The sequence below is a fragment of the Chelonia mydas genome, chromosome 2, assembly GCF_015237465.2.
Source record: "Chelonia mydas isolate rCheMyd1 chromosome 2, rCheMyd1.pri.v2, whole genome shotgun sequence".
Lineage (NCBI taxonomy): Eukaryota > Metazoa > Chordata > Testudines > Cheloniidae > Chelonia > Chelonia mydas.
The window spans coordinates 101,990,994-102,013,575 of record NC_057850.1 but is presented as its reverse complement, the minus strand read 5'-3'; the positions used below and the strand labels follow the sequence as shown (position 1 = coordinate 102,013,575).

General features: G+C 44.1%; 1 protein-coding gene across 1 annotated transcript in view; it reads right to left on the bottom strand.

Moving 5' to 3' along the window:
• The window catches only part of KCNG2 (potassium voltage-gated channel modifier subfamily G member 2), a 75,483-nt gene that overhangs the window by 42,856 nt on the left and 10,045 nt on the right, over window positions 1-22,582 (bottom strand). The window contains 1 exon segment of the mRNA XM_043540011.1: window positions 18,265-18,389. The gene's annotated coding sequence lies outside the window, so the exon portion shown is untranslated.

Below are 22,582 nucleotides of genomic sequence, written 5' to 3'. Positions count from 1 at the left end.
CCCGCCACTGCTGGCATGGGGTAGGGGCAGCCTGGGGCCCCCTGCCACTGCTGCTGAGGAGGGGGCGGCAGCGGCGGCCCGGGGTCCCCCTGTTATGGGTCGGATCACAGAAACCCCCTTTGGGACTGCCATCTGATGTACCGAGACGAACTCTGAGCCCGTTTTCTCTGGCAGCTTGGGACTTCAGTGCCCTGCCTGGTTTGAGCCAGACATGCTAGCCTGCTACAAACACAGACCCAGGTCTGAACAACGTCCCCCAAAAGCTGCAGACTTAACTGAAAACAGACTAGCCTCCTTCTAGTCTGGGCCCAGTCCTTTCCCCGGTACAGTCTGTGTTCCAGCTCAGGTGGTAGCTAGGGGATTTCTCATGACTGCAGCCCCCTTTGTTCTGCTCCACCCCTTATAGATCTTTCGCACAAGGCGGGAATCCTTTGTCCCTCTCTAGGTTCCCACCCCTCCTTCTAAATGGAAAAGCACCAGGTTAAAGATGGATTCCAGTTCAGGTGATATGATCACATGACACTGTAAGACTTCATTACCCACTTGCCAGCACACAGGTATACCAGAAGACTTACAAGTAAACAGAGCCATCCACAGTCAATTGTTCTGGTTAATGGGGCCATCAAAATTCCAAGCCACTATTAATGGCCCACACTTTGCATAATTACAATAGGACCTCAGAGTTATATTTCATATTTCTAGTTTCAGATACAAGAATGATACATACATACAAATAGGATGACCACACTCAGTAGATTATAAGCTTTGTAATGATACCTTATAAGAGACCTTTTGAAAGAAGCATATTCCAGTTACATTATATTCACACTCATAAGCATATTTTCATAAAATCATATAAAGTGCAACGTCACACTCCCCCCCACCCCCCCCGGCCACTGGGGAGGGGTGGTGGCCTGGGGTCCCCCCGCTGCCGCTGCTCTGGGGGCAGCCCTGGGTGCCGCTGCTGCTCCTGGACTGCTGCTCTGGGGCAGTGCCCTGGATCAGCTGCCTGGGGCCGCCCGAGCAGCGGCTGGTGTGGCTGGCCCTGGGGTCGCCCCAGCTGGTCGGGCGGCCCTGGGGTCGTCCCAGCTGGTCGCTGGTCGGGCGGCCCTGGGGTCGCCCCAGCTGGTCGGGCAGCCCTCGGGGCAGCCACAGCAGAAGTCATGGAGGTCCCAGAAAGTCACAGAATCCGTGACTACTGTGAAAGATTAGCAGCCTTAGTTATACCGTACATGATAGCTTTGCAGAGAAGCAAAGTTTCCTGAAGCAAAATTACAAAAAACTGAAGTCAAAGTAAATCAAGCCCATACGCACTTCTTTAAAAATCCTATCAGATTTGTTGGGCATGATCTTCCTTGGATGAATCCATTCTGAAATAAGCGTACGGATTTTGACATAGAACTCCTTGTTTATAGAAGAACCTCACCTCCGCTTCTGATTTTGCACCTGGAAATAGTTACCGGTGCAATGCTTCACACAGTCATCATTATGGCTACATTTTATAGCATGTAGAAATCGGGTAGCAACTGCGTCCTATAAATTGTGGGTGCACTTTATTTGCAACCACAATATTGTACCCACAATTATTTTCAGGCATTATCAAGGTGCAAAATCAAAGGCTGCTTTTCACAATCAGGACTTGATATCCATATTCTGATTGACCAACTGGGCATTTTTGGAAATGTCACAGCAATGACCTTATCACTGTTGAGATATGTAAATGAACTGAAAATTGCTAGTAGTAGGCCTTACTTGCAAACCTTCACCTCTGCCCCTTTCACAAATACTAAAGACATTTTGATCTGGTCATCAAAAGCCTTTCAATTTAGTTTAGAAATCTTTTCAGTCAGCAAACTCTTTTCCTCCATACTTATTATGGAAGATGAAATTAACTTGTCCTCTTTGCTCACAGCTTTATTCATGAGTGTCACCTTCTTACCACCTGTACTTACTTTTTTATGAACTAGTGCAAATAGGATGTGACTTTACTACTACCACACAGGGTGTGCGTGAGCAGAAAATAATGTTTGTCTATGTCCTTAATAAATAATGAGTGGTGTTTTCTTTACTTCAGAGCAGTGGGTTGAAAAGAAGAGACGTTTGGAGTCAAATTTCCACAGTCTTATGATTTGTTTGTACAAATAGTGTGCACACATACTCATTTGGACATAGACTGGGTAACTGGACAACTGTCTGCTCAAATACTGCTGTACGTGATCAATATCGGTTTTGCATGTTTAAGTGGATGTAGGCACACACACTGGAGGTCTTTTGAAATCTAGCCTTTGGAGTCCAGAGGACACCGTAAGATACTGTTTGATGGTGCCTGATTAATCATATCCCTTGATTCATTTAAAACTAAACTAGACCACGAATTATATTGTTCCAGTGCTGCCTGGCAAGGAGATGGACAAGATGGCCCAATAGATATTTTCAGATTAATTTCCACAATTCTAAGTCAGCCTGTTTTACTGATGTTTGTTCCTTGTTTTATTGTAACTTTTACCAAATAATTTCTTACTCTCTAGTGACACGCTCCTTTAATTTCAGCCCATTTTCTTTTTGCTTACGTTTGCCACACCTCATTGCTTAATTCTTCCAGTCTAGCATCTGCAACAGGTGCTTTAAACCTTGCCCACTTCTATCCACCTCAGTAACTAACTTCCAAATCTGTTTTGCTATTGCTAGTTTCCTTTTTGCTAGATGGCAGATAATGTACTGTAAGTCTAAGGGTTGTAAATTCTCGCTCAGCACTTTTCATCTCCCTTGTGTGTCCTAACCTTCCACTGATTTACTTCATTTGGTTTCACTTGGCTCTTCCCAAATTCTTTTGAAATTTGCTATGCTGAAATTCAACATCCTTATTTGGTCTCACAGTGGGAGTAATTGTAACTCTAATTAGACTATGATAAATATAGACATCTCTACTTAGTCTTGACTAATCTGATCCTGTCACTCAACACCTAGAAGTATATTTTGAGCATAGTGTAAGGCTACGACTCTGTCACAGAGGTCACAGATTCTGTAATTTTAACATGTCTGCAAGTTCTTTGGCTTCAACTTCAGCCCTGGGCAGTGGAGCGTGGATTTGGGCTTCTGCCCCAGGCAGCGGGGCTCAGGATTCAGCTTCAGCGTGATTTATTGCCCATGTCCTGTCCGTGGCTTTTAATAAAAATACACATACCAAAATCGTTGCCTTATGTACAAACCACACAACCTTAGTTGGAAATTGTTTCTTTCCTTCATACTTTGTAGAAGGAAGCACTTGTCCTATTCAAAGAATACAGACATTTCTTAGTTTATTCCTCTGACTTCAGATTTCTCACTACATGTCAGGTACTATGTTTGAAATCACCCCTTACTACTGGTTTGCTGCTTTCCACAAACTACTTTGATCTCTGTTATCTTCTTCTCTATATTTTGCTCCTTCTTGTCAGGCTGTCTATAGCAGATTCCTTTGATAAACCTATTCTTCTACTATAATCATCTTTAGTTACAGCCATAAGAATCCAACCTTCAGTGGAGATCTGTGCAGATTTGTACTAGATGCACAAAAAACTCAGGGAGGTTGTAGATTCTGGTCATTGGATGCTTGTATGAACAGGTGAGACAAACATCTGTCAGGGGTGGTTTTACGTGTATTGAATCCTGCCACAGCACAGGTGGTGGGGGTGGGGGCTAGACGACCTCTCAAGGTCCCCTTCCAGCCCAACAGTTTTACGAATCTACAAAAATCTTGTGTGATTGCTAGCACTTGTACTCGCCTTTGTTTAAGGACTTTTTAATGGGTATTTTGCTACAATACTTGCACTGAAAATTAATAGGCATCTCCCAAGTTCCCACAAAGTGTTAAACACAAAGCCAAACATGCGGCCACAGATCTGTGGGATAACAAACGCCCCAGAGTTGGCAGATCTCAGCCAACTAGACTCAACTACTTTCCCTTCACACTGTGATCTGTCTCCCCTGGAGCCAAATCAGCATAGTTGTGCCAGTGGTTGTACTGCCATGAGCTGGTCGACTCATGGCTGCACTCTGTGACCCCTTCAAGATGGTTCACAGAGAATAAAGTGACTTAGTAATAGCTTCAAGAAGCATCAAAGTCTGCAACTTTAACTGTATGAGGTAAACAAAACATGACAATGTATTTCCTCCCTGTTTCCTACTGAGACTTAATCCCCTACTATGGCCTCGCTTCTCAGTGTGATCTATCAGCTGTGCAGATCTTTTAGAGAGGGGAATCAAGCAGGTATGCCAAAGAAAGACCATCCCATGCAGCTGCCTTTTCCCTCTGTACTGCCCATCATGGCTTTTCCCATGATTTTGCCTCACTCATTAACACACAACTGAGAGAGGGGAAAGCACACGGGCTTTTGTCATGTCTCCTGCCTCTGTTTACAGATACCTTAGAAACATAAATCCTTTCTCAAGATTTGGCCCAAAGTCTTAGTATTTCAGTTCTTAATGTTTCCTCTTTATTCCTCTCTAAACCTTATGTATGTTATTTGCTTCAGAGCTTACAGTGCCCTTGTACTTTGAGAAGTGACTATACAAATGACATCATGGGGCACCATGTTTACGATGTCTCAATGATCTCCAGATCACTCATTCACTCAGTTTACAAGGACAGATTTTTTTTTCTAACTTCAAGCTCAGCAAACTCAGCCTGGGATCTGAAGGTCAAACTGGGACTTTCCTGGCTCATGAATCATCAATAAAATTCAGCAAGCCAAATGCTGCCCCCATTGCCCTCCAAATATGTTTTCAGTTACACCTGTGTGATTCTCCTGCCTTCAGTGGGAGCGTAATTTGAAGGCAAATGGGAATGCACAGACGGCCCTGAAATAAAGTACAAGGCAGAACAGAACCCAGCACACTCTCCCAACTCAGCTGTGTTGTGTCTCCAGGGAAGACCATGGTAAAAATTTACCTTTGTCGCTAAAATAAGCATATATGGCTCTGCATGCACACAGGAAGCAGACTTGTAAAGCCAGACAGTGCCATTTTTTATATAGTCACTTTTTAGAGTAAAACTACCACATGTTATTTCCCACTTATTCACTCACATGCTCTCTGTAGGCATTTTGGTTACCCAATCTCTTCTCCTCTTTCCATTACCTTACTTTTCCCGCAACAATCACCTGCACTTTGCAGCCAACATTTAGCTGCAGTCTAATCTGCCTGTATCACTCCACAGAGTGCAAAAAAAGATTTCCAGTTGTCTATATACCTAACACATACATCAATTTTTCAGCCAGGCATTTCAGTTTTTAATCTTCACTTACCTCTCTTTGCCATGAATGCTTGTGGTAACACTAAGAAAAATACTCCAGGGGCCTGTTGTTTTTTTTCTTTACATGTTTGAAGGTTAACCTTTACCTTTCTTATTCTAAATTCGGTTCCAACCTAGAGCATGGCTAGTGACTTTCTGGAAGCTTGTCCATCTGTAATACTGATTGTCATATTGCACTATTTTCAAACTTAAGCCCCAATCCTGCAAGGATTTATGTACTTCAATAGTCCCATCACAGCTATAACTTAGGCCTGCATCCTTTAACACCTTGTGTAAGATCAAGCACATGTAAAAATCTTTAGCGGATCTACGCCTAATCCCATCCATTATAGAACCTCAATCAAAAATTAAAGAAAAGGAAAGAGAAAGAAACAGCACACATTCCCCCAGTGTGAAAATAGCCAGCCAGTTAAAAGTGACCTGCAGACAGAAAACCGTGGGTTTCATGCCCTCGTTGCTTCTTTGTAACGTTTAAAGATTGAGGTGGGTTTTAAGTTTATTTTTCTTGGATTTTGCCTTGAAAATAACAGGAATGCCAAGTTTAATCTTTCCCTGTTTTTGCTGGAGTGCGAACTTTTGCTGCTTTTAAGGGGCAGGATATTGAACCTTTCACAAAACACTTTTCTCCTATATCTTTGGCAAAGGTTTGAGTTAAATGAACGTTTTAACCAATCTGAATAAAAATCCCTTCTGATATCCATTGCTCAGTCTTCACCTCCTTGATACTTATGATTAGGGCTCCATGTCTGTCATGGAGGTCTCAGAAGTCATGGATTCCATGACCTTACACGACCTCTGTGACTTCTGCAGCGGCCAGTGTGGCTGACCCCAGGGCCACCTAAAGAGCTGGCTCCCAGGCCAGCTGCTCAGGTGGCTCCAGGGACAGCCAAACTGGCTGCTGCTGGAGCGGCCCTGGGGCCAGCTGGACCGGCCCTGGGGCCAGCTGGACCAGCCACTGCTCGGGCAGCCCTGGTCAGCTGGCCCAAGGGACCGCCCGAGCAGCAGCCGGTCTAGCTGGCCTGGGGACCACCTGAGCAGTGTCTGGCCCTGGGGACTGCCTGAGCAGCAGTCCCTGGGGCAGTCGGAGCAGCCACTGCTCGGCGGCACCCCGCAGCTGGTGCCACTGACCCTGTCCCCTCCCAGCAGTGGCCTCCCCAGGTGTCCCCCCCACCACCAAGATTTAGTCAGGGGTATTTATAAGTCATGGATAGGATTGCCCATGACCGGTCCATGACTTTTACTAAAAATACCCATGACTAAATCATAGCCTTACTTATGATGTCATAATCCTACTAGTTCTCCTATTGTCCACAGAGTCTTCCAGGAAAAGACAAGTGAATCAGATCTGAATTTCTAATGTGAAAAAACCCAGACAACAAAAATTCAGGTTTCAGGCTTTGATTGTACATCATAAAGAACTACAATTAGAAGAGGGCATAACCTAATTTTTCCCCTTTGCACAGCCCTTTAAACCTCTGCTGTCGTCATAGGATCAGCACCAGCTGTAGCCAGTTAAACTAAACATTTTCAGGTTTTTAGATGCTGCTGAGAGACAAAAAGTACTCTGAAGTACTCAAACAAACACATTTCCTTACAAAGGAAAGTCTGAGCGCTTTAATAGACAAAAGCACAGTTTTCTTTAGGGTTATGGATTTAGCAATCTCGACTGCTACCAGATTGTTTACTTGGAAGAAACACTCATGCCGCTCATGACACATGTAACCAAAAGTACAGATGGGAAATAAATATAATCAGCAAAGCAGATATTATTTGTACAATTACAAAAGCCAATCCATACAACAACATACACGCTTTAATCTGGTAGACAGCATACTGCTGGAGCAGAAATGTAATAGAGTTTGGTAAACAGCAGAACACACTTTTTAGTCATATTCATTACGCATAACTGCACAAAACCCACTTGCTGCTGGTATGTACTCTGCCCCTCATCAGTTAATCGGTTCCAGATTCATAAAATGAAATGGATATTATTACACTGCCATTTCCATATGCATTCGTTATTTTTTCTCTCTCACTAGATCAGTTGAGACACAGACACAGGACGACGTCCGGCCACTACTTCCAATACTTTTTTGATGGACATTTATTGAAAAAATATTGGTGGTGCACCTCCAGTCACAATCCCCTGGGTGTCCTCAACCCTTACCAGTCCCAGGCACCTAGATCTGCTATCCTTCATCTAAGGATTTCTTGAGGTATGTTAGCAACAAGAAGAAAGTCAAGGAAAGTGTGGGCCCCTTACTGAATGAGGGAGGCAACCTAGTGACAGAGGATATGGAAAAAGCTAATGTACTCAATGCTTTTTTTGCCTCTGTCTTCACGAACAAGGTCAGCTCCCAGACTGCTGCACTGGGCAGCACAGTATGGGGAGGAGGTCACCAGCCCTCTGTGGAGAAAGAAGTGGTTTGGGACTATTTAGAAAAGCTGGACGTGCACAAGTCCATGGGGCCGGATGCGTTGCATCCGAGAGTGCTAAAGGAGTTGGCGGATGTGATTGCAGAGCCATTGGCCATTATCTTTGAAAACTCATGGCGATCCGGGAAAGTCCTGGACGACTGGAAAAAGGCTAATGCAGTGCCCATCTTTAAAAAAGGGAAGAAGGAGGATCCTGGGAACTAGAGGCCAGTCAGCCTCACCTCAGTCCCTGGAAAAATCATGGAGCAGGTCCTCAAGGAATCAATTCTGAAGCACTTAGAGGAGAGAAAAGTGATCAGGAACAGTCAGCATGGATTCACCAAGGGCAAGTCATGCCTGACTAATCTAATTGCCTTCTATGATGAGATAACTGGCTCTGTGGATGAAGGGAAAGCGGTGGATGTGTTGTTGCTTGACTTTAGCAAAGCTTTTGACACTGTCTCCCACAGTATTCTTGCCAGCAAGTTAAAGAAGTATGGGCTGGATGAATGGACTATAAGGTGGATAGAAAGCTGGCTAGATTGTCGGGCTCAACGGGTAGTGATCAATGGCTCCATGTCTAGTTGGCAGCTGATATCAAGTGGAGTGCCCCAAGGGTCGGTCCTGGGGCCGGTTTTGTTCAATATCTTCATAAACGATCTGCAGGATGGTGTGGATTGCACCCTCAGCAAGTTTGCAGATGACACTAAACTGGGAGGAGAGGTAGATACGCTGGAGGGTAGGGATAGGATACAGAGGGACCTAGACAAATTAGAGGATTGGGCCAAAAGAAATCTCATGAGGTTCAACAAGGACAAGTGCAGAGTCCTGCACTTAGGACGGAAGAATCCAATGCACCGCTACAAACTAGGGACCGAATGGCTAGGCAGCAGTTCTGCAGAAAAGGACCTAGGGTTATAGTGGATGAGAACCTGGATATGAGTCAACAGTGTGCCCTTGTTGCCAAGAAGGCCAGTGCCATTTTCGGATGTATAAGTAGGGGCATTGCCAGCAGATCGAGGGACATGATCGTTCCCCTCTATTCGACACTGGTGAGGCCTCATCTGGAGTACTGTGTCCAGTTTTGGGCCCCACACTACAAGAAAGATGTGGAAAAATTGGAAAGAGTCCAGCGGAGGGCACAAAAATGATTAGGGGACTGGAGCACGTGACTTATGAGGAGAGGCTGAGGGAACTGGGATTATTTAGTCTGCAGAAGAGAAGAATGAGGGAGGATTTGATAGCTGCTTTCAACTACCTGAAAGGGGGTTCCAAAGAGGATGGAGCTAGACTGTTCTCAGTGGTAGCAGATGACAGAACAAGGAGTAATGGTCTCAAGTTGCAGTGGGGGAGGTTTAGGTTGGATATTAGGAAAAACTTCTTCACTAGGAGGGTGGTGAAGCACTGGAATGGGTTACCTAGAGAGGTGGTGGAATCTCCTTCCTTAGAGGTTTTTAAGGTCAGGCTTGACAAAGCCCTGGCTGGGATGATTTAGTTGGGGACTGGTCCTGCTTTGAGCAGGGGGTTAGACTAGATGACCTCCTGAGGTCCCTTCCAAACCTGAGATTCTATGGTTCAGTGATTCTATGATTCTAATGGTGGTAAAGTGTCTTTGGGATCTTGTAATATTTATCAGATACCACAATCACAAGGGCTTGTCGAATCACCTGCTGTGGGAGTGAATTGGGACAGGAGAGTCTTTTTGATTGGGTTTGTTTCACACTTATTTTGCACAGATGTAGATGCTGCCCAATATGTAAGGCAATAGAAAATCAGGTCCTACACCGGCAAAGACTGGAGATACACTTTCAATGAAGGGTGCACTCGCTACCTGTTAGCACTCATCTGCACTGAGTTAGAGCTGGTTTGTTCCCATCTGCACCTCTAGAACATGCTCCTTTCAGCATGTCAGGACATCCTGCGTTTAGGAAGCTTGATCAAGGAGCATTTAAAAGCTTTTTGAGGTAGTTTCACGGGCTGGGCACTTTGCCCTGGTCTACACTAGGAGTTGAGGTCAAATTTAGTAGCGTTAAATCGATTTAACCCTGCACCCGTCCACATGACGAAGCCCTTTTTTTCGACTTAAAGGGCTCTTAAAATCGATTTCCTTACTCCTCCCCCGACAAGGGGATTAATGCTGAAATCGGCCTTGCTGGGTCAAATTTGGGGTACTGTGGACACAATTAGACGGTATTGGCCTCCGGGAGCTATCCCAGAGTGCTCCATTGTGACCCCTCTGGACAGCACTCTCAACTCAGATGCACTGGCCAGGTAGACACGAAAAGACCCGTGAACTTTTGAATTTCAATTTCCTGTTTGGCCAGCGTGGCAAACTGCAGGTGACCATGCAGAGCTCATCAGCAGAGGTGACTATGATGGAGTCCCAGAATCGCAAAAGAGCTCCAGCATGGACCGAACGGGAGGTACGGGATCTGATCGCTGTACGGGGAGAGGAATCCGTGCTATCAGAACTACGTTCCAATTTTCGAAATGCCAAAACATTTGTCAAAATCTCCCAGGGCATGAAGGACAGAGGCCATAACCGGGACCCAAAGCAGTGCCATGTGAAACTTAAGGAGCTGAGGCAAGCCTACCAGAAAACCAGAGAGGTGAACGGCCGCTCCGGGTCAGAGCCCAAAACATGTCACTTCTATGATGAGCTGCATGCCATTTTAGGGGGTTCAGCCACCACTACCCCAGCTGTGTTGTTTGACTCCTTCAATGGAGATGGAGGCAACATGAAAGCAGGTTTTGGGGATGAGGACGATGATGATGATGATGAGGGTGTAGACAGCTCACAGCAAGCAAGCGGAGAAACCGGTTTTCTCGACAGCCAGGAACTGTTTCTCACCCTGGACCTGGAGCCAGTACCCCCCGAACCCGCCTCCTGGGGCTGCCTCCCAGACCCGCCAGGTGGAGAAGGGACCTCTGGTGAGTGTACCTTTTAAAATAGTATACATGGTTTAAAAGCAAGCATGTTTAATGATTAATTTGCCCTGGCATTCGTGGCTCTCCTGGATATACTCCCAAAGCCTTTGCAAAAGGTTTCTGGGGATGGCAGCCTTATTCCATCCACCATGGTAGGACACTTTACCACACCAGGCCAGTAGCACGTACTCGGGAATCATTGTAGAACAAAGCATTGCAGTGTATGTTTGCTGGCATTCAAACAACATCCGTTCTTTATCTCTCCTTGTTATCCTCAGGACAGTGATACCATTCATGGTCACCTGGTTGAAACAGGGTACTTTTCTTAAGGGGACATTCAGAGGTGCCCGTTCCTGCTGGGCTGTTTGCTTGTGCCTGAACAGAAGTGTTCCCCGCTGTTAGCCGTGGGGAGGGCAGATGGGCTAGCCACGCGCTGGGGGGAGGCAAAATGCGACCTTGGAACGAAAGCACATGTGCTAAGTATGTAATGTTAACAGCAAGGTTTACCGTGAAAGAGTGTACCCATTGTTCTATAAAATGTATCTTTTTAAATACCACTGTCCTTTTTTTTTCTCCACCAGCTGCATGTGTTTCAAGGATCACAGGATCTTCTCCTTCCCAGAGGATAGCGAAGAATAGAAGGCGAAAAAAACGCATTCGCGATGAAATGTTCTCTGAGCTCATGCTGTCCTCACACACTGACAGAGCACAGACGAATGTGTGGAGGCAATGTCAGAGTGCAGGAAAGCACAAAATGACTGGGAGGAGAGGTGGTGGGCTGAAGAGAGTAAGTGGTGGGCTGGGCTGAAGAGAGGGCTGAAGCTGAAAGGTGGTGGCAGCGTGATGAGAGGAGGCAGGATTCAATGCCGAGGCTGCTGGAGGATCAAACTAATATGCTCCAGTGTATGGTTGAGCTGCAGGAAAGGCAGCAGGAGCACAGACAGCCGCTACAGCCCCTGTGTAACCAACTGCGCTCCTCCCCAAGTTCCATAGCCTCCTCACGCAGACGCCCAAGAACGCAGTGGGGCGGCCTCCGGCCACCCAGCCACTCCACCCCAGAGGACTGCCCAAGTAACAGAAGGCTGGCATTCAATAAGTTTTAAAGTTTTAAACTTTTAAAGTGCTGTGTGGACTTGTCCTTCCTTCCTCCACCACCCCTCCTGGTGCTTCTCTCCTCCACCACCCCTCCTGGGCTACCTTGGTAGTTATCCCACTATTTGTGTGATGAATTAATAAAGAATGCATGAATGTGAAGCAACAATGACTTTATTGCCTCTGCAAGCGGTGATTGAAGGGAGGAAGGGAGGGTGGTTAGCTTACAGGGAAGTAGAGTGAACCAAGGGGCTGGGGGTTTCATCAAGGAGAAACAAACAGAACTTTCACACCGTAGCCTGGCCAGTCATGAAACTGGTTTCAAAGCTTCTCTGATGCACACCGCACCCTCCTGTGCTCTTCTAACCGCCCTGGTGTCTGGCTGTGCATAACCAGCAGCCAGGCGATTTGCCTCAACCTCCCACCGCCATAAACATCTCCCCCTTACTCTCACAGACATTGTGGAGCGCACAGCAAGCAGTAATAACAGTGGGAATATTGGTTTCACTGAGGTCTAACTGAGTCAGTAAACTGCACCAGCGCGCTTTTAAATGTCCAAATGCACATTCTACCACCATTCTGCACTTGCTCAGCCGGCGGTTGAACAGCTCCTGACTACTGTCCAGGCTGCCTGTGTATGGCTTCATGAGCCATGGCATTAAGGGGTAGGCTGGGTCCCCAAGGATAACTATAGGCATTTCAACATCCCCAATGGTTCTTTTCTGGTCTGGGAATAAAGTCCCTTCCTGCAGCTTTTGAAACAGACCAGAATTCCTGAAGATGCGAGCATCATGTACCTTTCCCGGCCATCCCACGTTGATGTTGGTGAAACGTCCCTTGTGATCCACCAGTGCTTGCAGCACTATTGAAAAGTACCCGTTGCAGTTTATGTACTCGCCGGCTTGGTGCTCCGGTGCCAAGATAGGGATATGGGTTCCGTCTATGGCCCCACCACAGTTAGGGAATCCCATTGCAGCAAAGCCATCCACTATGACCTGCACATTTCCCAGGGTCACTACCCTTGATATCAGCAGATCTTTGATTGCGTTGGCTACTTGCATCACAGGAGCCTCCACAGTAGATTTGCCCACTCCAAACTGATTCCCGACTGACCGGTAGCTGTCTGGCATTGCAAGCTTCCACAGGGCTATTGCCACTCGCTTCTCAACTGTGAGGGCTGCTCTCATCTTGGTATTCTTATGCCTCAGGGCAGGGGAAAGCAAGTCACAAAGTTCCATGAAAGTGCCCTTACGCATGCAAAAGTTTCGCAGCCACTGGGAATCGTCCCAGACCTGCAACACTATGTGGTCCCACCAGTCTGTGCTTGTTTCCTGGGCCCAGAATCGGCGTTCCACCACATGAGCCTGCCCCATTAGCACTATGATGCCCACATTGCCAGGGCTCGTGCTTTGAGAGAAGTCCGTGTCCATGTCCTCATCACTCTCGTCACCACGCTGATGTCGCCTACTCGCCCGGTTTCGCTTTGCCAGGTTCCGGTGCTGCATGTACTGCTGGATAATGTGCGTGGTGTTTAATGTGCTCCTAATTGCCAAAGTGATCTGAGCGGGCTCCATGCTTGCCCTGGTATGGCGTCCGCACAGAAAAAAGGCGCGGAACGACTGTCTGCCATTGCCCTGACGGAGGGAGGGGCGACTGACAACATGGCTTACAGGGAATTAAAATCAACAAAGGGGGTGGCTTTGCGAGAAACTGAATGGCCCCCTCAGGGATAGAGCTCAAAACCTCAAGGACAGAACTCAAAACTGGGTTTAGCAGGCCATTGATTTCACAGAGGGAGGAAGGGAGGGCGGAGAAAATGAATACAAAACAAATCTGGTCTATTTCTTGTTTTGAGCCACTTCATCTATCTTTATACATCTTGCTGGCAGCGGACTGTGCAGTATGACCGCTAGCCATTGTCATCTCCTGGGTGCTTGGCAGAAGACGGTGCAGTATGAGTACTGGCCATCGTCTTCTGCTCGCTGCAGATTAAAAGACAGTGCACTGCGGGGAGGACTCAATCGCCACGAGACGAAACAAGGGAAATGACCTGGCTGAGTCACTCCCATGTTTGCCCAGGCGCCCAGTTAAAAGAGCACCCAGAACTATGTCGACGATGGCTACCAGTCATACTGCACTGTCTGCTGCCAAAAGGCAATAAACTGCTGCTGTGTAGCAATGCAGTCCTGCATCTGCCAGCACCCAGGAGACATACGGTGATGGTTAGCTGAGCGGGCGCCATGCTTGCCGTGGTATGGCGTCTGCACAGGTAACTCAAGAAAAAAGGCGCAAAAGGATTGTCTGCCCTTCCTTTCACGGAGGGAGGGAGGGAACGGGGGCCTGATGATATGTACCGAGAACCACCCGTGACAATGTTTTAGCCCCATCAGGCCCTGGGATTTCTACCCAGAATTCAAATGGGGGCAGAGACTGTGAGAACTGTGAGATAGCCGCCCATAGTGCAATGCTCCAGAAGTCGACGGTTGCCTCGGTACTGTGGACACACTCCGCCAACTACATGCACTTAGAGCATTTGTGTGGGGACACACACAATCGACTGTATAAAAACGCTTTCTACAAAACCGACTTCTATAAATTCGACCTAATTTCGTAGTGTAGACATACCCTTTGACTGTGTAATGGTGTTTATGTTAGGGTTTTATATTGGTGCCTATCCCCATACTATCTGAGCACCTATGGTAGTGAGTTATTTGGTACTGTGATTTAAACTGGAAAGTCAGTATGATAAATTCTACAAAATTAATTGCTCAGCTGTGTGGAGTTCAGTGAGAATATAAATATCTAAATTATTAACACTGAAGCCTATGGAAGTTTTGCATTAAAACTAATGCTAGATACATGATCCATCTGTTTTCCTAGGGTGGAATTCATCTCTGTGCTGAGGGCTAGCACAATCCCTATTTTAGGAATTATGCTGAACTTAATTTATTGGTGTTCAGGCTTAGTTCTAGCCTCTCTTCCAGGGCAAATGTTCCCCTTAGATTGTTTTACGAGAAGGGCGAATATGTGATAACCATAATCCCCAAATCTGTATTGTGCATAACTGCTTAGGCTTCAAGGGAGGAGTGTATTTATATCTCTAAAAAGTAGTTTCTAAGTAAATATGGTCAATACACAACCACAGAGTAAGAGAACCGTTGTAGAAAGGCTTATAAAATTAATGAAAGAATGAGATTACATTGAAATCACTCTCTAACATTTTTAGGAAAACAGGTTTTTGGGAATCTCTGATCAATTTGCTGATTAAGATAGGATTTCAAAACAATGGACAAGATATTCTGTAATCATGGTATCATGGCTCTGGGTGGCAGACTGCAGCTGCTGTTCCAAAGCCCTTCTAAAATTCTGGTTACATTTCTCCCTCCCTTTATATTGATATTTTCAGGAGACCTGTCCTTGTCAGCCTGATGCTGCCATTGGGCTAAGTCTCGGGAGCTTAAGCTGTTGATAACTGTGAAGCCATTTTTGTGGGCTCCTCAGAGGAGGCATCTGCTAGCTCTGTAATGAATAACATGATAAGTAGGACTGCAGCCGATCCCCACTAACATGCATAATGCCAAAGATGTACATACTAACAAGCCGAAGAGTTGTTTTTTCTACTGACATTTGGTTTCATTTCAAATTAGAATATTTGTGAATGTGATTTTATATTAACTTTTTATTTCAAGTGAAGGAGGACCATCATGTTTATATGCCTAACTGAATACCTTTGATGACCATCTGAAATTCCAGAAATGAGTGGCTCAAAGCCAGGCTTTCCTAATAACACTCATAAGTGGAATAAGATGAAACCTCAGTGGTTAGTGTCAGATGCTTCAAAAGAAGGTTCAAGAAAGCTCATAATGGACCATAATGGCATCTCTTGCTCTTAGAGGAAGTTTCTTCCTCATCCTAAACAGTTAGTGCTTGATTTACGCCCTGAAGCTTGAGGGTTTAAATCTCTCCCACATTTTTATCCTATTTAATGAAACTGCAGCTGTTTTTCCTGCTTCGTTGTTTTGCCCTAAAACCTGCAATGATGCATAGGATAACTTTAAAATTGCAGACTAGTTTCATTCCAAGGTATAATTAAATTTTTTTTAATAACGGCCCACTTCTGTGAATGCAAAGAGTGGTATGAGCTGACACACTGTAGTGGATTCTCACATTCAGGAAATAGAAAAATAACTAAATGTTGCTCGCTGCCAAGAATCTTAGATCCTTTTTGAGCATACCCTGGAGATCTGTACTGTGCCTCCATAAATAGGTTTGTCTTATACTGATATTGGCTGAGCTAAGGAAGGTATTCGGGCAATAACTAGGTTATTGAAAAGGAAAGCCATCAAAACCTTGTTGTGTAGGTTGTCACTGGTTTATTGTAGTTTTGGTGAGGCAGTTAACAGAAAGGGCTAAAAACATACAATGCCAAGTGCATTCAGAGATTTCCAAGGAGATGATAGTAAGCTGTACTGAATCATCTAAAAACAAAGATTAGCTCCATGTTGGCTGAGCTACTAGTACATCAAAACTACCATTACTAAGGATCTTCAGCTTCTTTAGTTCTTTGGGGGAGATGTGATGTGTGAGTTAAACAAGTATTAACCTGCACAGCCAGGCATTGCATGAACTGGAATAGAGTTTGTGTTTTATTTTATTTCTTGGTTTTCCCTGTTTCTACTCTCTCTTTCTAGAATAAATGGTATCTGGTTTAAATGCAATTATAATTATCAATATTGAGCAAACAAGTGTGAAAAGGCTCTACCCTCAGGGAAAGAAAAAGAACAAGTGGATAGAGTTTACCAACCCACAGCCATGGGGGTTTGGGACAGACTGGAATTCTTGCTCAAAATACCACCATATGTGGTGGAAAGAGCTCCAGGATGGCCCAGGGGCAGTCTATTGCTAAAGTCTATGGCCGTCTACTGCTAAAGAGAGCAATGGGGTGTGTTCAGTAGCATAAAACTACAGCCAGAAATTAGCCCCATCTTTCTCTCCCAAATCTGATACAAATAAAGTAGTGTAAATTTGCACAAGGCTATTGGCCAACTCAGGAGTGCCCACGCTGTCCTTGAACAGCTACTCACATAGACTGTTTGTGCCAGAAATATTGCATCATGCAGAACTACTTTTGCCAGGATACTCAACCAGAGCAAAAGGATGCCATGGATGGAGAAGGGGGACACAGAGTAAAATGTGTGGACAACATCTTTTGACCTCTAGACCTTGCCTGGAAAAGCTCCTCCCTGACTCAGTATGTGGAGGGACAAGAGAAGTATTGGCTCTGGAGGTTTCAAAGGAGCAAGGTTTCATCAGGATGCAACAATGACACTGCAATTCCCCATCTGGCTACTGTTTTTCAGGCCCACACATAGCCTGAAGCTAGATTTGGTCCCAGCTGAGTATAGCATACATTGCAGCACCCTTACAACAGCTTCTTTGCAAACAGCTCACTGAATCCACAACTCCCATAAAAACATATTGTAGGGACAAATTTGGGGCTTAGACGCACACGACGCCTCTCCTACGTAAGTTGGTTGGAGCGTCCCTCATTTATTAGTTAACAGAATTAGCCCCAGACAGCCTTAAAAATGAACACTTAAAATCTGTAGCATCTTGATGCTACACAATAGGCCATATTTGATACCAAACAAGAAAAAGCAAATTTTAAAGAAGCACTGTATGCACATATGCATTTTGGGAATTTAAACACTTACTGTCTGCAATGGAGCTATCAAAGCCTATCAAGAAATATAATGCTTGTTAAAAATTATTCAGCATACTTATGTACATGCTAAAGCATAAGAACTCTGAACTAGTAATTACTGTGTGCACGACTGAGTAAATAGATATGGTTTTTAAATGTTCTGTGTGAGCCCAGTCCTGAAAACAATTAGGTACATTTTAGAAATCCATATGTCCATATACTTCAGTAGGATCGCTTGTTCAAGTAAGAACTAGTCATGACAGTAACAGTTTGCAGGATCAGGCCCTCAATGTGATATGTATGTATAATTTTTGTTTTTAAAATTAAGGGAATTTTTAAAGTGTGATTTTTCCATTTTGGTATAAGCATAATGTAACATGGCAGGACCCTGGCCACTATGAGAGCTTTACTCTAAATTATAGTTCAAGTGCAACAGCTAAAAAAAACCCACAAAAATACCTAGAGTCAAGTTCTGCTCTCACTTGCACTGGTGTAAATCTGGAGTAGCTCCATTGATTTACTCCCATGTAACTGAATAGAATTTACCCCAACAGTCCAGACAGGATTTGTTTCCACTGCAGAGACCATAATCAAAAGCCTCTAGAACAAATTCAAGTCCTTCTGTAATCACGAAAGCCTTCAGTGTGAAACCTTGGAGAAACATTGCGGGAGTTTGAATTACAAATCTCAGAATAAGGAATTTAGGGAAATATTAACCTTAACATTCTGTGAAACATTTTTGTGATATTTACATTAAAGAGCATCCAAGGGATGATTTACAATTCTGAATTAAAGTGAATATGATCAAAACAACACAGGGTGTGCTACTTACACTCTATAGAGGTGAAGCAAAGGCTGCATATTCTGTGCTTTTCTGAGCCCCAGAGGTCCTCATCTGTTGTTTCAAATGCAGTATGGAAAAAAGGCAGGCTTATGGCTGCTCCGAGAATACTTCAGCTTGTCACAGAAAAAACTGTTAAATTACATTCTTTTTTATTTTTCCCGCTTTGGCTATACTCTTGATTAACTCACATGAGCCACACACATTTTCAAAAAGAAAAGGAGTACTTGTGGCACCTTAGAGACTAACAAATTTATTTGAGCATAAGCTTTCATGAGCTACAGCTCACTTCATCAGACGCATTCAGTGGAAAATGCAGTGGGGAGATTTATATACATAGAGAACATGAAACAATGGGTGTTACCATACACACTGTAACCAGAGTGATCACTTAAGGCAAGCTATTACCAGCAGGAGAGCGGGGGGTGGGGGTGGGGGGTGACCTTTTGTAGTGATAATCAAGGTGGGCCATTTCCAGCAGTGACAAGAATGTCTGAGGAACAGTGGGGGGGGGGAGGGGGGAATAAACATGGGGAAATAGTTTTACTTTGTGTAATGACCCATCCATTCCCAGTCTCTATTCAAGCCTAAGTTAATTGTATCCAGTTTGCAAATTAATTCCAATTCAGCAGTCTCTCGTTGGAGTCTGTTTTTGAAGTTTTTTTGTTGAAGAATTGCAACTTTTAGGTCTGTAATCAAGTGACCAAAGAGATTGAAGTGTTCTCCGACTGGTTTTTGAATGTTATAATTCTTGACGTCTGATTTGTGTCCATTTATTCTTTTATGTAGAGACTGTCCAGTTTGACCAATGTACATGGCAGAGGGGCATTGCTGGCACATAATGGCATATATCACATTGGTAGATGTGCAGGTGAATGAGCCTCCGATAGTGAGGCTGATGTGATTAGGCCCTATGATGGTGTCCCCTGAATAGATATGTGGACACAGATGGCAACGGGCTTTGTTGCAAGGATAGGTTCCTGGGTTAGTGGTTCTGTTGTGTGGTGTGTGGTTGCTGGTGAGTATTTGCTTCAGGTTGGGGGGCTGTCTGTAAGCAAGGACTGGCTTGTCCCCCAAGATCGGTGAGAGTGATGGGTCATCCTTCAGGATAGGTTGTAGATTTACAGTGTGTATGGTAACACCCATTGTTTCATGTTCTCTATGTGTATAAATCTCCCCACTGTATTTTCCACTGAATGCATCCGATGAAGTGATGAAGCATCACGAAAGCTTATGCTCAAATAAATTTGTTAGTCTCTAAGGTGCCACAAGTACTCCTTTTCTTTTTGCGAATACAGACTAACACGGCTGCTACTCTGAAACCACACATTTTCAAAGAGTTTCACAAACTTAGCCACATATAAGCTCAAATAAACCCTTCCTGAAACACCTCAGAGTACTTTACATGACTTCAAACAAAAAAAATACAGGTCAAAGACAAGGCTACAGAAACGAATCCGATAATAAAGATGAGAGAGAAGAACATTCCAGGAAACACTGTGAGAAAACTCTCCTCGGGACAGAATACTAAATACAGAGAACCAACCCTCTCCAAATTGAAACAAGAGTTCCAACCTAGACACTAGGATCCAAGCAAAACTTACCGATATGTTCAAGCCTGTTCATGCTTTTTACATATCTAACACAGCCTTAAAATCATTTATTTGGTCCAGAGAAAGCGAGTGGAGATGCTTGAAATTGGAGAAATTTGATCAGAAATGTTGGTTCTCTTCAGGAAGTATCTAAGAATATCAACCAGCAGACTGGGAAAAAGAACTTTGTTACATGTGGTGGGAAGTGGCAAGATGAGGCATGTGTTAAAAATCTCAGCATCCTAGTGAAACAATGTAGGTCGCAGAGTGAAGAGGTTCCTATGGTGATACTGTAGTAACATAACTTGACAGCCAATTGTAAATTAAAAAATGACTGCAGCGTTTGCATGCACTGAGGCCCTGACCCTGCACCATTACGGGATCAAGCCCTGAGGGCAGGAAAGGTAAGTTAGGATAGTAAGATAATAACCAAGGAAAAATGAGACCCTCATTCGAGGGACTCACTGAGCAAAATTCAGCTTGTTTTGTGTTGAACTTGAAGAAGTTAGAAGGCACGGCTGAACATGAATGCAAGAAGAATCATGCAGCACAAAGTAAGCTGCTACTGGGACAGCACAGATAATACTGAGTTCAAGGGTTGACACCTAAGGTCCTCATCCTGAAAACACTGATGTTCCCATTGACTACATGGGGACTACCCATGTGAGTAAAGGTCACAGGATCAGGCCTTAAATATGTAAAGTTTGATATTGATGGACATGAGCATAATGCTATCACCCAAAGTAAGCATACATGTTCACTGTATAAATAAATTGGCTATTTGAGTCTCCCCTGAAAATCTGAATTTGATCACATCGATGAGGACACTATGCACGGAGAGTGCTGGGGTAAGATCAGTGCTCTATCAGAGAAATCAATACAAAAGTTTTGCTGGGTAACAAAATCACCAGCTTTTGGGTCAAGCAGGAAACAGATCCAGCAACAGTAACAAAGAAATGTAATTCCTACATGCAGAAAAATAGCAGGCTTTTCACATCCTAACGAGAGGTTAATTACAGTCACATTTTCACTAATGGGGTGAAAAAAGAAAAAAAGAAAGCATGGAATAAAGAAGGAAAGATCATATGAACCCTGATAGTGCATTATAACCTCCATTAACTAGTAGCACTGGCTGCATTTTAGAGTGAACTCCACAAGAAAGCATTTCAAACGTCAAAATTAGAAACTAAAAGGTCTTCTAAGTAACCTCTGAGGATGTGCGTTCCACTTCCTGGGAAATAGCTGCTTTTTTCTCCCAACCCAACAACATTGTCAAAGGCAATTTGTGAGAGAGGAAAAAAAAAATTCTTAGCCTCTAAGTAAAAACTTCAGTCTAACAGGTCAACATAAAGCAGAAACCAAACCCACAGAATAATATTCTTAAAGCTCTAAAACTAAAAAGCCTTAGTTGTCAACTTCCGAGGGTTTTTTTTTTAATTTGTTGAATATTATGAATTGCTCATTTTCTCTGGAGGACATTGCCCACTTGGCTTTCCCAGTAATATGATACGTTGCAGTGACTTTTAGAAGGAAATCAAAATTAGTTTCTCCTGCTCATCATCATAATCCATTCAGAAAAGACTACCTCAGGTCAACCTCTTGTACTTCATTAGCCTTAGAAGCTCCAGCAAATCTGATATTCCTTAAGCTCATGCATTTGACTTTTTATAGCTTTCCTGTGTTTATGTTGCAATGTCCCTAGCAGTTATTTCCACCTCACTTCCAAAATGAAATGGCTCTCTTTAGAGAGAGAGAAAAAAACACCATACAAGAGTACATTTATGTGAAACAAATCAATGAAAGCAAGAAAAATTAAATTTTGACCCCACTGGCTGGGATCTCTTTAAGCCACTCTTGTCAATGACATGACCAACTTTTTAAGGAGCATCCTGTACTTCTCTCCTTATGAATCTGACCAAGCAGTATATGGTTTTCATGTATACTTCAGCATCTTCCCATTATCACTGTAGATGTTAAATACGTTTCTCATTTTATTAATGACTCAGTAGAACAAACCCTAATGGCCCAGAAATTAGTCAGACTTGAAAATGTTTTTGGTGGAGATCTTCAGAGGTACAAAGATTGTTGCAAAAATAGTTATTAGAGTTTTGCAGAATCCTTGGAGGCCTGATTATCATAACCCTGTGATATTACTATTCCCTCTCCCCCCTCGCACCCTCCGGTCCTTATCTAAACATTTTAAATTTCCAGAGGTCATGTAATTCAGATATCTAGGTGAATATAGGTAAGATGCTGATGGACTTGAGAGACTTACTCCACAGCCAGCCCAAACGAAGGCTCCTTTACAATACACCTGAGAAACTTGCTTTCAAGTCATCCAAATAATGTGCCTGACTAGAGATGTTTGAAGTGTCATAAGATGGTAAAAGTTATACAGATTCAGCATGGCAGTTCTCAGAAAACAAACACATCCATCTGTTCCACTCAGCGGCTCCTGGGGGACCGTGCTCAAATCCTGGTTGTGCTGACTACAGCCAACACTTTATTTCTTTCGGGTAAGCTTCTCATGCAAAAGTTTACTTCTGGGGAGGAAGGTAAGCAGTTATATTCGAGACTGGCTTTGGAGACCACTTCAAATGCAGAGGTCCACAGTTGTACACATGCAACTCCCATTCATATCAATGGGAGCAGGACATTCACAGAGGACTTAATATTTATGTTTACCAATTATTCCCTTCCTAATTGATATTAGTGTA